Here is a 19,757-nt window from a genome sequence, read left to right as displayed (position 1 = left end):
CTCATAATTAGGAAAATCAAATTTTTCAGATGTTTCATTAACCACCACCACCACCACCACCACCACCACCTCATCATCATCATCATCATTATCGTCAACATTATCATTTTTGATTATGATTTTTCTATACTGGAATAAATTGGACGAAACTCTTCGAGGAAGTGTTTTATGGCCCAGATGCCCTTCTTAATGCTGGTTCTTTCAGTTGCCTTTTATGAGATGCAATGCATCTGTGCGAAAGCCCCAGATGCACATAGTATAAAGATGAAAGCTAAGGCAGGAAATTCACAAATCCAACACTACACACACACACACACATGTGCGTGCATACACACACACAAGCACATGCTTACACACACACACACATGCATGTGCACGCACACACATACACACGCATATACATACATGCACCACCCACACACACAGACATCTGGTGGATCCTGTACTTTCACATGGTTAGCTTTCATTTGGTCCTTCAAAAGTAGGAGACTTGCTGCTATATTCATCATTGCACCAAGGGGCTAAACTAAGACTATTGTTTCTCCTGGGGCTTTGAATAGAAACATAAAATTAAAAAAAAATCTACCATAATAATACTCTTGTGTTTTTCTCTTGTCACAACATATGAATGAGAAAGGAAGGGGTGGGAGATGAATAAGGAAGGAAGGGGTGAAAAAAAATCAAACAGTGTTTCAACTCTGTGTGAGAATATGTGTATGTATGTAAAAAGGGAGGTTTGTGAATGTTTGTGTGTGTGTGTGTGCAATGGAAGTGGGAGGGTGATATAATAATACTCTTGTACTCTTGTGTTTTTCTCTGTCACTATATATGAATGAAAAAAGTAAGGAGTGATAGAGGAATAAGGAAGGAAAGGGTGATAGATAAATAAGGAAGGAAGGGGTGATGGCAAAATGTGAATGTTTGTATGTGTGAATGAACATTCAATGCTGAAATGGAAAATCAAACAGCGTTTCAACTCTGTATGAGTATATGTAAATGTTTGTATGTCTGATTATTATGTACCTTATTTATATATAAAATACTACAATTAGCTGTCGTTTTGGACAGTACAGGGCCAGCTAGTTATGTTATAATTCTTACTTCAGTGAAAATACTCAAAAAAATTCTATTTATTATCTGTCAACTAGTTTGTAATATGTACTGAATGTATGTTACTGCATGCAGTTATTTGATACAATCCTTGGGCATTACTAAGTACCTCTGCTAGTTTCTGCCAGTATACTTACGCGTGCACACACACACACACACACACACATGCAGAGAGAGAGAGAGAGTGATCCCCTACTTAAATGCTCAGAATATTCATCTCAAATGTATATCAACATTTTGTTAATAGCTGGCCATGGATATTATAGATAAAATTGAATAATGTAGGAATTTAATTTAATTAAAAAGAACCGTTAATTAGATTCTTCTGTTCTTCTATATTCAATAAAGATCCATTTACAATTTTATATTTATCTTTTTTTTTTTTCCTTTCATTCTGGTGAATTTTCTCCATAGACTGTTTCATCATTAACTGTTTTTCTAATTGAATTTGAACTAAGAGAGAACTGACTTTCTATATTTAGTCAATAATTCTGTTTAACCCTCTCTGTCCACAGGCACTGATATACATTGCATGTCTATCTAAATGTTTGTGTCTGCCTGCTTCTCTGCATGCATATCTTCTGCCTGCATGCATAATAATCTGGTCATTCAGCTGTCTACAATATCATAAATAAGCACAGGTATTACAGTTTTGCTGAAGAAGTATGAATCCAAACCACATGGTTTGGGGTTCAGTTCTACTGTGTGGCACACCTTAGGCAAGTGTCTTCTACTAAGCCTCTGGCCAACCAAAGCCTTGTGAGTGGAAATTGACAGTAACCCTGTTGTATATCATCATCATCATCATCATCATCATCATCAACATGTAAAGTACTTGGGCAAGTGACACGTAAAAGCCACCCACCCATGCTGGCAACATAGAAGATGTACCTGTGCTGGTGACATGTAAAAGCCACCCAGTACACTCTGTAGAATGGTTAGCATTACGAAGAGCATTCAACCATAGAAACTAAACCAAAACAGACTGAAGCCTGGTGTAGCTCTCCAGTCAAACCGTCTTACCCATGCCAACATGGAAAACGGATGCTAAATGAGGATGATGAGGATGATGTTCCATGCTGGCATAGGCTGGATGGTTTGACAGGATCCAGTGAGTCTGAAAACTGCATCATGCTCCAATGCCTGCCTTGGCAATGCTTCTATGACTGGATGCACTTCCTAATGCTAGCCATTTTACAGCATGTTACTGGAGCTTTTCTTTTCTGATGGCATCAGGTGTACAAAATCCATCTCAATAAATTCTGTCCAACTTATGGAAGCTTGGAATTGTGGATGTTAAAATAACGATGATGATATATGCATAGGAGCTACAAAGACTGATCTCAGTATAGACCTGTAAAGACACAAATATCTGATATATATATATGTATATATATATATATATATATAGTTAATCCAAACATGAAGACACAAAGAGAAAACACAACACTGCGAGGACGTGGAACAAATATAGTATTATTGGACGCTCAGGAAGGAAGGGAAGAAGGAGGGTTTTTACCTATCTGTCTGTCTGTCTGTATATATACATATACATGTATATGTACGTATTCCTTCTTGAGCCACACCTGGCTCATAGGGCTGGTTTCCCGGTTTCCTCGGCATATAGGTTCCCCACCTGGACAGGACACCAGTCCGTCGCAGGTGAGCTGCAAGATGCAGGAGAAAAGAGTGAGAGAAAGGTGTGGCAAAAGAGTCAGCAGAAATTCGCCATTACCTTCTGCCGGCGCTGCGTGGAGCTAAGGTGTTTTGCTCATAAACACACACATCACGCAGTCTGAGATTCGAACCCACAATCCCTCGACTGCGAGTCCGCTGCTCTAACCACTAGGTCATGTGCCTCCACACACACACACACACACACACACACACACACACACACACACACACACACACACACACACACACGCACACACACACACATATATATTTATATATATATATGCTTTTCTCATATACCTCCCCTTTTATACACTACTCTTTTCATACCATAGTAAGTTTCACTTGAATTAACAACCATACAGGCAATACAAAATAATATTTAATGACAAAATATTCAAGAATTCAAGACACCACTATTAATTTGGTCTGTTCATTTTATTAAAAAATTAGCAAAACATTTGTAAAATTGACAGAAAATTCTATGAAATGACAAGCAAATATTAAATATCAAATTATATTCCATACTATATACAAACAAAAACATACAAAAATTCAATAAAAATATTTTGACACTAACACCAGGTTGCTTGGGAGACAACTACACTCTTTTTAATATTTATTTGCTTGCAATAGTTTGATTGAGATGTAGTGAGCATAGTGTCTATTTGTAAATTAAATTGCACATAACCCATGTGCCATAAAAAAGTCTCACTGGAATTGATAATAGCGATAAACAAATTCCTTAAGTTGAATTTTTCGAGCGAAACCATTTGCAAAGTAAGACTCTGTGGGTGTGAATATATATATATATATATATATATATATATATATCGAGAGAGAGATAATGATGCAAATAAACAAATAAAACCTCTTAGGTTAGATATACAAGATATACATACATGTCAGTAAACACTAAAAATATTCCGATGAATATTCAAGTATAAATATATTTAGTTATTTATATATTAACAAGGCAAAACTTACACAGAGTACAAAGACAGAGAAAAATCAAATGGAAGAAAGTATGGGGTTACATGTCCGACAGCTGTTGTTGGAGGTTTGGAATTACTTCATGATTTTGGCAGATGTAGTTCACCAAAAGTCAAGGATATGCAACCTAGCGCTACTGTTTTCTGTATTAAGCATCTCTGGATCTGATCTGTTGAACACACACAAACACACTCTCTCTCTCACTATATATATATATATATATATATATAAAAATAGAAATATTACATTTCTAAATATCTCATAGAGATATAAGCAGTAGTGGTATGATAGAGCAGTTGTATACTGTCAACTTAATGTGACAGTCCCACGAAGGGAATCACACCACCGCTATTTAGCCCTAGGAAGAATCAATGCTTCCTGTCGGCCTTGACACATTTCCTGTGTCCTTATGTTTACAAGGGGGAGACAAGCAACCCCATCCAGCTAAGCCTGCATCCAGAGACTAGTTTCTGAGTCTTGCTTGTCATCAGTCTGGAGTAGCATGGCTTACTAGCTGGCTGCAGATGCTTGTCTTGGCCTCGTAAACATATATAATAGTTCCAGTGAAATAAATCCACTGATCACAAAAAGTAGAAATATTACATTTCTAAATATCTCAGAGAGATATAAGCAGTGGTGGTACGATAGAGCAGTTGTATACTGTCAACTTAATGTGACATGATGAGCAAGACTCAGAGACTAGTCTTTGGATGCAGGCTTAGCTGGGTGGGGGTGTTTGTTCCCTCCCCCCCTTGTAAATATAAGGACACAGGAAATGTGTCAAGGCCGACAGGAAGCGTTGATGCTTCCCAGGGCTAAATAGTGGTGCTGTGATTCCCTTCATGGGACTGTCACATTAAGTTGACAGTATACAACTGCTCTCTCTCTCTCTCTCTCTCTCTCTCTCTCTCTATATATATATATATATATATATATATATATATATATACTCTTTACTCTCTTTTACTCTTTTATTTGTTTCAGTCGTTTTAATTGTGGCCATGCTGGAGCACTGCCTTTAGTCGAGCAAATCGACCCTGGGACTTATTCTTTGTAAGCCCAGTACTTATTCTATCAGTCTCTTTTGCCAAACCACTAAGTGATGGGGACATAAACACACCAGCATCAGTTGTCAAGCGATACATGCACACACACACACACACACACACACATATATATATATACGTACATATATATGACAGGCTTCTTTGAGTTTCCGTCTACCAAATCCACTCACAAGATGTCACACAGTGGGACTGAACCTGGAATCATGTGGTTAGTAAGCAAGCTACTTACCACACAGCCACTCCTGTGCCTATATATATATTTTTTTTTTTAAGCTTGGTCCTTATTCTATTGGTCTCTTTTGCTAAACTGCTAAGTTATGGGGACATAAACAGACTGACACCAGTTATGAAGTGATGGTGGGGAACAAAAACAGACAGATACATGCGCACATGCACGTGCTTGCACATACACACACGCACGCACACACACACACACAAATGAGGGACTTCTGTCAGTTTCCATCTATCAAATTGCCTCAGAAGGCTTTGATCATCCTGAGACTTTAGAGGAAGGGACTTGACCAATGTGTCAAACAATAGGATTGAAATCAGAACCATGTGGCTGGAAACTCAGCTTCTTACCATAGAGTAATGTCTATGCCTATATATATATATATATATATATATATATATACAAATACATACACACACACACATATATATATGTACCCCCCCCCACACACACACACATGCTTACACCCTTGAAAACCTGGTGCAGCTCACCAGCTTCCCAGCTCTGTTCAAACCATCCAACCCATGCTAGCATGGAAAACAGACGTTAAAGGATGATGATGATATATATATATATCGTCAAGCAAATATATTATTGGTTATGGTACATAACCGGTTATAATGTTAGTTTTGGCTTAGCACCGAATATTTACACTAGATAATATTGACCACACTTCAGACATCTTGGCTGGAAGTACATAACCTTTTGACATTAAAAAAAAAATGTACCGACTTTATTATATTGAGTGTGCTTTTATTTTTGACTTATGGGCATCTGATTGATAGTATATCTTTACTCTGTTAGCAGATTGAGTGCTTTTCTACATGTTGAAGCCTTACCACATAATATATATATATTCATTATGTTGGCAACTAAAATTTACTATGCAATACTGTTACTACGTAGATCTCAATCAGAGATTTAAAACTAGTTGTTTTTCATCTACACACTCACACACACGGCCACACACACACACACACACACATACACACACACACACATATTTCATATTTTTGAGAGACTAAGCTTTAAAAAAAGTCTTTATCTAATTATATATATATATATGATTAATTCGAAGAAGTCATATCCTCATTAAAGATTATATAATCCATGGTATTCCACTAGTTTAATCTGTATTATAAAAATGTGAAAATAATTTGTATATGTTTGGGATTATTGAAATTATTAATATTTGGGGAAAGCAAAAAGAGAATGGAGAAGAAATGGATGTAATTTATAATCTATTTGTTTGTTATTAATTATTAATCATATCTATTTCTTCTTCATTTTCTTCTGTATTGTTTTCCCCAAATATAAATATACTAGCTGACATACCCGGTAATTCCTGGGAAAGTGGGGCTTATCCCTTCGTTCTGTTCTCATAATTGTTTTGCTAATCCAATAGCAACAATACAAAGTATGTAGCCCTTAAAACGGTTTTTGTGCATTTGCAGAGAAGACTAAACTGTCTTATACAGGATCTTGCTTTTAGGAATTCCCAATAAGTCATGAATACCCAAATTGTGGGTTGTTTCCCTTGGCTGTTAAAATCTGGGCAAATAGGTTATTTCCCTTGACTGTTAAAATGAAATATATTAGATATATATATATATAAGGATCCCTTCCAGGGATGCTATTATCGATTTTTTTCAACAATCTGAGTAAGCCACGAGGTTTCCAGACATGTCAAGTTTCATCAAAATCGATAAAACGATGTAGGAGGAGTTAGCTAACAACTCCACAAACACACCCACAGACAAAATTTCCCACATATGTAGTATATATATGTATGTATATTATGTAGTGAGGGGTTGTATATATGAATATGAGTATACATTCATAAGTGCGAATTTTACACACACACACAAATATAGATTCATGTAACTTTCACAGTAAGCTCCACATTCAAAATTGTTTATTTGTAACCATATGAAAATCATAATGTACGAATAAATCTAAATTCACTTTTCACACCTCCTGACGTTATACACACACACACACCCATACATATGTATATATGCATATATATATATATATATATATATATATATATATATATATATATATATATATATATATATGTATATAGACATCATGTGGTTGAATGTATCTGTGCTTGTATTTTATATAATTCTCTGAATGTTGTGAGCTCCAAGCTGTAACACTCTTGTCCTTTCTCCTGTCAACAATTCTTCTGCTGACTTTCTGCTTTTGAAATGTGAACTAAGGGATCTCTTACTTTAAAATTGTTAAGTATTAGCACCTGGAAGGACATCCAGCTGTAAAACATTGCCTTAGTAATTCATTCATCTAACCCAGTGGTTTTTAAGCTGGTCCATATAGCTCCTGAGGGTATATATTAGATTTTGTGGGGCTGCATAACAAAATAGTAAATTGAGGACCCACAATAATATTTTAAGGGCTCCTGAAAAAATATTGTTGTTGATGTATGTATTGGTATGCGTTAGAAGTAACAGCTAGGTTTCTATCTCCAACATTTTACATAGTTCAACCTACACAAGTTAATGTGTGAAAAAAAAAGAATTTTGAAAGGAATTTCCGCAAAATTAGTTTTTAAATATCGAATGGGGTCTATAGATGAAAATCGGTTGAGAAACCCTGAACCCATGCTGGCAAGGAAAAACAGCCATAAAAGTGAATGAACAAATACACATGTATATTACTAAATGTACCTGCTGTGACCCATTGGGTCACAACCACTCCAAGTTGAAAAACAGAACAGGAAAAATTACCATTTCGAGCTTTGTGCAATAAAATTCTTAAGTAACACAGTTCTCCTACCTTTGGTGTCACAACATAAACACGACCAAGTGTTTCTTCTTTGAAAACGGTCTTCAGTTTTTTTCCTCACTTTCTTCTTTGCCATTCTTTGTTACTACTGTTCCAAATGAAATACATGGGTACTTCAGTATAAAGTAATGTTTTTGCAAAGTCTGAAAAGAACTCTGTCAATGTTGTTCATTGAGAGCCATATATTTTCTCATTATTTCTGAGCAATATTCTTTGTTCATCTGGAAGATGAACTTGCAGTCTCACTATTGCAGGTGCTCTTTCATGAATTGAAATTCTTAAAATGGATGCAGCTGCTTCAGATAGTCCAATAAACCTACCTATTAGATATTGACTAATTTCATTATCCTTGTTTATTTGAACTTGGTCTTTTCCTTTCAGCATGTATTTGATGATGTATTTAATTTACCTCAGTGAGGCAACAATTACAATGTTGCAGTGGCATTTGAATGCTCTTAAAAGAGTTTCATTATAAGGTACAATCCATTTGGTGTTTTGTTTTTCCATTGCAACTGATCTTTGTCTATAAAGAGATAGTCTCTCTGTTTTTTTCCCTTTTGATTATGATGATAAAGATTAATATTTTATTTTAAATAGAATAGTAATTTTCCCCTTTAAGAAAAAAAAAATCAAGTACCTGTGATTCAAAATATATCTCAAAAATATAGGGAGAATTTCTCCTTCAGTCCATGGTACACAAAAGTTGTGTAAATGATTAAGGGAAGAAAAAAGAAGGTACAAAAAAAAAAAAGGAAAGGATGGATGACAACTCTTTGAAGTGTTCGTTTTTAACTTGATTTTTTATTTCTTAAAGGGGTAAACAACTATTCTATTTGTAATCTTTATCATCTTAATCAAATAGCAGGAAAACAAACTTTGAGTTTTAGTTTAATATAGATAGATATACAATCACACTTACTTTCCTACCTACCCTATCTCTCTCCTGCCTTATTTCTAAGTGTCTATTTAATGTTCCAATGGAAACTGCAATCTATTTTTGTTTTTGTTGAAACATTTGTGTTTATCCAGTATGTTGGTTCTTTCTAAAATGCATTGGTTATACAATTTCCTACTTTACAGTATTAGAATCAATCTCAAGAGATTTCCTTAGGCATCTTTCTGTATGACAATATCTACTTACCTAACATAATAATTATAATTTAATGGAGAAAATTTTCAAATAAAAATATTCACACACAAACAATTAAGAAACACATTATCTCTGGAGAAGTCTTAGGCAATAGAAAAACAAATTGTCAATATTATTAATTATCAGTTATTGTCATTGTTGTTGATACCCTATAGCATGTAACTGTATTTCTTTTATATTCTATGCTGATACACCACAATAGTTGACTTGGCCTTTCATTTGATGGTGCAGCTTCGTTGATAACATGTTTCCTTAGCTAGCTATATGTTTTTACAATATTTAGGAAAAAAATACAAATAGACACTGTATTATCTGGTTAATCAAAGAAACAACAGCATATTATATCATATTTAGAAAAAAAAGCTAAGCATCAATAATTGTTATCTTAAGAAGCACAATGAGGAAAATTCAAGGCTGTTTCAATAACCACCATTTCTGCCTTCCTATCTCCAAAATTAGAATATCCAGATATATTATTCATGCGTGTGTGTGTGTGTGTGTGTGCAAACACTTATTTTTATATAAAAATTTCAATCTAGCTTCTTGTTTATATATTTCGTTTATGTTGTTTGATTAATTTATATATAACTCTAAGCTGTGTGTTTTTGGATTTAGAGGAATGTTTGCAAAAGAAGTTGACAACTGATAGATGTTTAATCCTGACACTGAAAACAGATTGCAACATGTCAATAAAAAGAATCTTTACAATTCATTATGGAAACAGTTAACCAGACATATTGAAATAGCTTTTAAACAGCTGTATAGTATTTTACGTGTATATATCTCTCAGTGTCTTTATCTATTTCTCTGTATATATATACACACACATATATATACACAGATACATTTCATATATATATATATATATATATATACAGAAAGAGAGAGGGAGATTTTTTATTCTTTTACTTGTTTCAGTAATTTTGACTGTGGCCATGCACACACGCACACACATATACGACGGGCTTCTTTCAGTTTCCGTCAACCAAATCCACTCACAAGGCTTTGGTCAGCCCGAGGCTACAGTAGAAGTCACTTGCCCAGGGTGCCACACAATGGGACTTAACCCGGAACCATGTGGCTGGTAAACAAGCTACTTACCACACAGTTGCTCCTGCACTTATATATATGTATATATATATATATATATATATATATATATATATATATATATATATACACACATGTATATATATGTATATATATATAAGGGGAAAGTAAGAAGAAAAATAAGCGAAAATGCACATTGGAAATCAAAAAAAATAAAGGCTTTTTATGAAAAGTAACGATAGATATATACAATTAGATGAACTGAGGTAGTAATAAAAGTAATAAAAGTCATTATTGTGAAATGTTAAAGAGATTCAAAAGCATACCAGTTTCATAAAATTACTAATCATTGCTTTGAATGCACACTGATTACTGAACGGTGTCAGGTCTACTAGTCGTTGAGTACAAAGATTACATGTAAGGGAGGTAAGTTGTTGGTGTTAGGAAGAGCAACCAGCCATAGGAGCCAAGCCAAAAGTGAAATGCGAGTGAGATGAGGCTCAAAGCCCATCCGATTTTGACTGTGGTGACCTGTCCAACCCATGCCAGTATGAAATGTAGACATAAAGTGAAGACATAATGGTGATGATGATAATACTTATGTGAATAACATGTAATATACACACACACATATATAATGTGCAAAGAACTTTGTAGTAGTAATATTCATTTGAATAACATCAGGAGGCTGTGTGTATATATATATATATATATATATATATATGAAAATATGATGTGAATTCTATATACATATATACACATAAATTTACCCCTCTCTTTCATATATTTACGTGTGTGTGTGTATATATGTATATACATTTATATATATGTAAGCATATAATTTGAATTCTATATACATGTACACACACTACATATGTGTGTGTATATATATATACATACATACATATATATATATATATATATACACATACATATATATATATATATATATACACATACATACATATATATATATATATTCACATACATATATATATATAATATACGTCTTGTTGCATTTGATAAACACTAATCTTTAATCTGAAACCATATGATGATGGCAGTTTGTAAGAGTTAAACATTGTGCATAGATTTAAACTCTAAGTATCTTATACATTCAAAAACATGACTTAAAATGTCCTCATTACTTATATTCATCCCTACCCTCACCTCCACATACATACCTCATTTTTGTCTGTGTGTCTCTAAATTTGATTGGTAAAATTCTCTGAGTTAAATTTGCACGACTTCACCATGTATATATTTGATTGGCAAACTCTGAATTATAATTACGGGAGTTCAATTTTCCCAAGTTAGCTAAGAATTTTAATTTAATATTTTAAATTTTAATCTCTCTCCACTTACACTGCATCTAGTCTAGTACAGAAGGGGCTTACATTATTATTATTGAGTGAGAGAGCAGTGCATGCCATCAAAATGACACTAAGATACAAATATATGAAGTTCAATATGCACATCATGACTATTCGTCTTATAAGGATACACCAGGCATATCTCTCACAACCATATGTGTGCAGCATGGTGATTTCAAATCAAGATAAACGGTGCATAACCTTGCAGGTGGGTTCCAGTTAGAACTTTCTTCAGATCGAATAGCACATCCTGCTCAAAAGGTCCCAGAACAAGGGTTGTTTAAGGATGTTGAATGAAACACTCATATTTACAGAGGTGAATTATTCAAACCCCAAACATGGCTATCATGCTCCTCCACTACTGCTTGTGATTAGAGACGTACATATTGTCAGCTATTAAGAGACATGCTCAACTGGTTAAGATCAAACAACTGACAAGCAAATCTGTGGTGTTCAGTGTTCCAATCAGTTAAGATCTGAAGCCATAAGATCCAGTGCTTTGTATTGTATCAGGGAATTTATTATTATTATTATTATTATTATTATTATTATTGCCTTTGTACAGCTTCTAACGCTGGAGATATACTACAGTGTCAGCTGTTCACTACCAGTGAACTAAAGTAACACCACTTATTTATTGAGCTCCTTCCAGAGTATTCGAGCAGTTCCAAGCACTGCTTTTTTCTGCAACTGCTTCGCCCTTATTGCAGCCCCTATTTGTTCCATGTGCTTCTTGAGATTTTTGCTCACTGTTTCCAGGGCTCTGACAATTATTGGTCACACCAAAACCTTTGACTTTCAATGTTATCTGGTATCAACTTTTCATCTGTACACTCTCCATTTATTTCTTTATAGAATCTCTTCCAATCTATTCTGAATAACCTATTCTGTTGGTAACCTTCATTCTTTGGTTGTACCGTACCATCTTTGCTTTCTTTGCAATGAAATGCTGTTTCAGTTCCTCCGTTACTATTTTCTGGCCCTTTCTTTCAATATTATACTTCTTTTTCAGCGCCCTGTATTTTTGTTCACTTTTAAGCTCCCCTTTCTCTTTTTGGTCTAAAACAGATTTCCTTTGGGAGCATGTCTAACCTGCTTGGATTCTTCTTTTCCAAAAAGGATCTCTTCATTTGTCACTTCCATTATGTTCCTTTTTCTTCACAACAACTACCCATATGAGGTAGTGATTATCAGGTTGCGCAGTTACGAGTGTTTTTATTGTGACACCATCACTAGATGTATCATTAATCTGCCCATAAAGAAGCCCCACCCATTTCCTTTCATTATTATTTTATTATTATTATTACTATTATGTTTTTTCCTTCTTTCTTCAAATTTTCTTCCGTTTCTCGCCGAGTGTTTTCCATACACCTAGGGCAGAGAAGCTCATTGTATGCATTCCCAGATTACACACTCAAATTCACAGATAAAATATGTATTTAAAAAGTAATAAATAAATAAATTCATGGATGGATGTTGTTTTCACAGCGATAATGCTCTTCTCAGTACATGAGCCGTTCCAGTTAATACGATTTTTTGCACTTTCTGTAGGGATGGTAAGCCTGGAATCATTTTCAAATAGGTTTCAGTACCTCTTTTTATCATTCCTAGAGATCCTACAATCACTGGTACTGTAGTCGCATTGAGATGCCACATTTTTTCAATTTCTATTAGCATTATTTATTACTATTATTATTATTGTTGTTGTTGTTGTTATTATTGTTATTATTATTATTATTATTATTATCATCATCATCATCACTGATATCGCTGATATTATTGTTTTTATGTGTATTAGCTGTAGTGGTTGCAGCAACAGCAGCAGTAGCAGGGTAGGTTAGTGGTAAGGGTGGTAGTTGGGCCTCAGGGTCCTGTGCTATCATAATAGTAGTAGTTGTAGTATTATTGTAGTATTAGTAGTATTTAGTATTAGGAGCTGCTGCATATTATTATTATTTTTATTTTTATCATTACCACCATCATAACCACTACCATTGTTATTAACATTATTACTAATTCCATTTATTATTAAAAGATTTTACTATATGTTCTTTATTTCCAACTTTTGTCTTGTACTTGAGATCATACATATGTGGTTGTTGGAGGAAATAGTTAGTAGGTTGGTGAATAGATCATATTCTACAGGTCTATAGATAGATTCGGCAGATGCTGGCAAGGTCAGTCATACAAAAGAATCTTGCACTCTTTGGGTCAGCAGAGGTCAAATGTGTTTACTATTTTACCAGTGGCTACTGAGAGTGCTGTTTTGAAAAGAAGCAATTCAACCTGTTCTATTTGTAATTACTGGTAGAAAAGAACAATAATACACACACACACACACACACACACACACACACACACACATACACACACACACACATGTATACTTATATTCATTTTGTTGAATTTTTGAATTTCTGAATTCAGTTGTGTTGTTGCAATAAAAGGTGTGTTTACGTATTTAGGTAATATATTGAAGTTTTTAAGTTTTCTTGAGATGTTCGTTTTTCTGACCACTTGGAGAATACAGTAGGACTTTTGCAATGAAAAGGATGTTTACATTTTTGAATACTCAGAGATAGTAAAAAAGAAAAGAAAACAAGTTGTAGATTGTAAAGTTTTAAGATTTACTAAATATGGTCTTTTGTATGACCGCACAGAGAAATGGTCGTGTTCTTAGAATAAAAAGAAGGATGATGTTTACATTTTCGAAGAGTCAGGAAGGGAGGGAAGGATAAGTATTCACACAGTAGTTGTAGATATTAAAGTTAAATTTTTTTTAAAAAACTGATTGTTTCTGTATTCGAAAGCTGTAGGTGTGTAAGTTTCCTAACTTATTTTATTTTGAAGGAACTTTAAAATATTCACAGGAAATTGTAGATATTCCAATCTCTGGGGATAGTAGGAGGAAGAGATGTTCACCTTGTTGGAATTTTTAATTTCTTTTTCTTTTGGAATTTTTCTTTTCTTTTTAAAAGTTTTGCTGTGGTTTACAGTTTTTGTAGTTGTGCAGTATGTATATATTAGCAGGTGCTTACTTCCTTAATTTTTTTATCATGCATTTCATTGTGTTGTTACAATAAAAGGCATATTTACATATTCTGTTAGTCAGGGAAGAACGGAAGACAAAATGTACACACAAAATTGGAGATATTAAAGTTTCTAAATTTTTTGAGGTGTTCATTTGTATGTCCATTCAGGGAAAACTGTGGTGTTTTTTTTTCTACAATAAAAAGGATGTTTACATTTTTGAATATTCAGGGAAACAGGAACGGAAAGAAAAGGAAGTTAAAATTTTTTCACAGAAAATTGTAAATATGAAGTTTTTAAAATATACTGGAGATGATCTTTTGCCTGTTGGAACAGAAAAAACTGGTATTCTTGAAATAAAGAGGATGTTTACATTTTCGAATATTCACTGGGGGGAAAAATAATAGGTATTCACAGAAGGTGTAGATATTAAAGGTTTTAAAACTGATTGTTTATGTGTTCAAAAGCTGTAGATATGTAAGTTCCTCCACTTATTTTGAGGGAAATTCAAAATACTCACAGAAAACTGTAGATATCCCAGTCTTTCAGAGTAATTTTTTTCAGTTGTCCTGCTGGGTTGTATTAGTGTTTCTGTGTCTTCAGCTGCTGACAGGTCAGAGCAGCAAAGAACATGTCCAGCCGCTGTCACGTCCAGCAGAATTTTTAGCAGCTAGACAAAATACCACTAAGCATTTTGTCTGTCTTTACATTCTGAGTTCAAAGTCGAGTTTGGCTTTCATCCTTCTGAGGTCACTAAAATAAGTACCAGCTGAACACTAGGGTCAATGTAATTGACTTATTCCACCACCTCTGAAATTGCTGGCCTTGTGGCCAAAATGTGAAACCAATATATGCACACTCAAATTGTTTTGAGTGTTGATGCAAGACCTGCAATTTTAAGTGGTACACACACACATGCAGACACAACTATATATGTATATAATTTTGTTATGAAAATTTATAAGAATCAAGGCATATTTACTGTAGGATGCCAGAAATGGCTAGGTACGATAACATAGAGCTCAGTGAAATAAACAACATTGAAGACATCAACTGTTAGCAGGATACCATAGGTATGAAAGTACCAAATCCACTTTAAACCACAGATCTGACAAGCATAGGTATAAAAATAAACACAAATGGTGATTAAAATTTACAACAGAATTGGTAGAATTTTATTTATTTAATGCAGTCACAAAAGATTATATTATTCTATTACAATCCACCATCATCAGGTAAAATTTTAAACAGGTAAACTTTTACACAATAGCTGAACTTGTCCAGCTAATGTTGCCTATGTCTTAGTTGATGTTTAAAGTCTTATCTGTTTAAATTTGACTTCATGATGGTGGATTGTATACAATGATGTAATTTTTATGATTGCATTAAATAAATAAAATTCTACTAAAACAGCTATTGTAAATTTTAAATGCCGTTTGCGTTTACTTTTTATACCTACGCCATTCCAGCAACCCACCCCTGAGTCAGATCTATGATATAAATTGGGTTAAATGTACTTGGTTTTAATCTACATATATATATTGAAGGCACATAGAACAATGGTTAGCGCATCAAACTCACAGTCATGAGGTAGTGAGTTCGATTTCCAGACTGGGCTGTATGTTATGTTATCGAGTAAGACACATTATTTCATGTTGCTCCAGGTCACTCAGCTGTAGAAATGAGTTGTGATGTCACTGGTGCCAAGCTGTGTTGGCCTTCACCTTTACCTTGGATAACATTGATGGTGTGGAGAGAGGAGGCTGGTATGCATAGGAAACTGCTGGTCTTCTATAAACAACCTTGCCTGGACTTGGCCGAAGGGGGTCATTACCCTTAACCTTATATATATATATATATATATATATATATATATATATATATATATATATATGGAGTGTGATATCTCTGTCATGATAATTGGTGTTTTATATAAGTAAATTGGCAGAATTCTTGAGGCTTATATGTCTTAGTCACAAATGCAAAATATTGGTTGGAGCAGAATAAGAACTGTGGTGTTCTCTGATACATTAGTTTATTTGTATTGGGTCATCCCATAAATAATGCGGTTTTTTCAATTGCCTGAACTAAAAGTCAGAGGGTGACAGGATAAACTACCTGCATCAACTTGCTATAAAAGAGGTAGTAATTTTACCTTGGCTTTATTCTTAGTGCAAGTTTTGAAGAATGCAGTTTGATTTTAACAGTTAATTTTTCAAAGCAATAATGGAAGAGACAAAGGAGCATATTTGGCATATTTTTATTTATGAGTTCAATAAAGGCAACAACAAAATGGAAAGTGTGAGGAATATTAATGCAGTATATGGAGATCAGACAATAAGCATAATCCAGTGCCAATAGTGGTTCCAGAAATTCTTAGTTGGAAACTACAGCTTACAAGACGATCCTTGTCCAGGAAGATCTGTAGAGGACATCCTGCAAACCCTGGTGGAACAAATACCAATCATAACTGTTGAGGAACTAGCATAACAGCTTGGATTTGGTCATTCAACTATTCATCGACACCTGTGTGCCATTGGAAAAGTCAGCAAATGGGTTTCAAGATGAAAAGTATTTCTTCCATCAGGATAATGCTTGGCCACATACAGTGAGGATGACATTCCAAAGGCTGGAGCAGTTTGAATGGGAAACAATGCCCCACCCACCATGTTTTCTGGACATTGCTCCATCTGATTATCATTTATTCTGCAGTCTTCAAAATCATTTGGACTGAAAAAATATGAATTCTGTAGATGAGGTCAGAACAGTATTGGTGAAAAATTTCTCATCATGGACAAGTGAATTTTGGAAGAGGGGCCCTGCAAGTCTATCAGATAGATGGAAGAACATTGTAGGAAATGAAGGAGAGTATATTTTAGATTAAAAGGCATGTTTACATATTCTGTTAGTCAGGGTAGAATGGAAGACAAAATGTTCACACAAAATTGAAGATATTAAAGTTTCAAATTTTTGAGGTGTTCATTTGTATGTCCATTCAGAGAACATATCTTAATTTTGAAAAATAAAAGAAGTATAAAAAAAACTGCATTATTTATGGGATGACCCAATATATTGACTCAACTAGTCTTCAGTATCTATAGTATATTAACCATCTGTTGTATCCATTGCACATATTTACCACCTTGTGGTCTTCAGCTAGTGACCACTGCATTTGTTCCTATGAACGGGTAGTGCATTACTTTTGTAGATGCAGAATGCATATGAGCAACTTTCTAAAAATAACCGATGATAAGATTATGCTATTACATTAGCAACAGCTCCTCAAATACACACAAACATACTGGCTTGTATTTGTAGATGTGTTTAAGATACTCCCCTTGTGTATGTATCAAAAAGGCTAAAATGGTTTTATATCGACACTAAATTTATTTTGCAATGAATTTTATATTTAAAATTTTTATGTCCTTTTTGTTTTTATGATGCTTGTTTCCTTGCTACATCAATAATATTGTTTGATGGTTTGATATAAAAACCTGATATTGTGTTTTATGATGAAAAGAAAAAAAAATCTGTAAGAATTAAAGAGATGTGTTGACAAGATAAAAATTAAATATAAAAGTATTACAAAAACAAAACTTTATGTAAACTTAAGTAAATTTTATATTCTTCAAGTATAGAGTAATAAATGATTTGTTAATAAAATGGAGCCATAAAAATATTTTGTTGTATTTTATAATAATTTTAAGCTTTTTTCTCATAAATAATAATGAACACATTTCACATTTTGGTCCTGAGGTATGTATGGAGAAAGGGTGATATTGATCTGGTTATGTAGATATCAATACATAGATATCATTTAGATGTAGTTATGTACATGGCATGTAAATGTGGTTATATAGATATTATGTGAATTCTGGAAGAGAATTGATAAGATGGATGCAGGTATGGCTAGATTGTTAAAACACAGATTCTGGCATGGTTGTGTCATTAAGAAGTCTGACTTATGGCAACACAGTTCCTGGTTCAGTTTCATTTTCTGCATGTTACAGGTCTGTGGTTTTTACATTTGATTCCACTGCATATCACTTTGGGTATATGTCTTTTATGAAAGCCTTGGGTAGAATAATTCCTTGCATTTCAAATTTGTAGATTGAAACTATGTTGAAACCTCTTAGATGAAACACACCTATTCTTGGATATTAAACTTATTTTGTTGCCTGGTTTAAAACTACCATTGGTGCCTTTAACAGAGTCCTCTTTGTGGCAGATGGGGTCTCCAGTCTGAGGATAACATTTTATTATCAATCTTAGTGACCCTCTAAAGCAGGCATTGTAAATCACTTTTTTGAGAGGTGGGCTGCATAAGACATGGCTCATTATCAGGCAGGTAAACATACATACATACATATACTCATGCCTATTCCCCAATTTTTTTAGGAGGTGGTAGCCACAATAAGACACACACCAGACATTTCATTCATTTCCCAGCTCAGAGAGGCGAGCCCCATCCTATGCTTGGATCAATGCATAGAACACAACTCCCAATATCATCAGCGGGGCCTTACAGCATATGTTGGTTTACCCCTGTCACATCATGCTGGTTCCGTACCCATTTGAGCAACATCAAATTCACTCATCCATCCACAAACACTCTCCAAGCATCCCAATCATTTATAAACTAAACCATGTACCTCTCCATTATCAGTCAGCCTGCACTACTGAAACAAGGTAATTTTTCATTGGTGTGCCATTCAGAAAGTCCTAAAGGTTGTAGTTTGCCCATGACTGCTCTAAAGGTCATAGACACGGCTCTTTCTGTCCTGATTAAGCCATTACAAATAAATTAATGAATAAATAAATAAGCAATGAGTAGTTTTGTAATCTTGTAGCTGACAGCAAAAGTTTTTGCTGTCTGTATGAAAGGCAGGTAATATGAAGCATATATAGGATATGATCCTGTACAAAATCGATTATTAATACCTGAGACTTTTTTAGTTTTAACATGGAATTGTTTTTCCATCACCTTCGGACTTATTTATCAAAATTTTTTTAAAAAACAGAAAAAAAGGTTTTTATATTATGAGCATTAACTCTTTAGCATTAAGTTTTGATGATGTGATTGTATATTTTTTAGACTCACGTTTTAAGGTAGGTGTGAGAGGCTGGAGTTGGCCAGTTTGAATGTGAAACAGGAAGAATATTCTGACTGGATATGGCCAGTTCAAATACTGAAGGATGAATGACTTGAAACTTACAAGAGCAATGAAAAGTAGAAAAAATTTGTTAAAATAAATTTTTCTCTC

General features: G+C 34.1%; 1 protein-coding gene and 1 long non-coding RNA gene across 2 annotated transcripts in view; one reads left to right on the top strand and one right to left on the bottom strand.

Annotated features, from left to right (window-relative positions):
• LOC115215679 (receptor tyrosine-protein kinase erbB-4) overlaps positions 1–19,757 on the top strand; it is a 128,993-nt gene that overhangs the window by 100,843 nt on the left and 8,393 nt on the right. The window lies entirely within an intron of this gene.
• On the bottom strand, positions 4,678–18,940 carry LOC118764860. Its single transcript, XR_005000683.1, has 3 exons — positions 18,856–18,940; positions 16,882–16,886; positions 4,678–4,690 (listed from the first exon to the last, which is right to left on the bottom strand). It is a non-coding gene; the product is annotated as an uncharacterized LOC118764860 (long non-coding RNA).

Source organism: Octopus sinensis, linkage group LG9, assembly GCF_006345805.1.
Source record: "Octopus sinensis linkage group LG9, ASM634580v1, whole genome shotgun sequence".
NCBI classification, from domain to species: Eukaryota; Metazoa; Mollusca; class Cephalopoda; order Octopoda; family Octopodidae; genus Octopus; species Octopus sinensis.
Note: the sequence above shows the minus strand (reverse complement) of the source record. Positions and strands in the feature narration are given on the sequence as shown.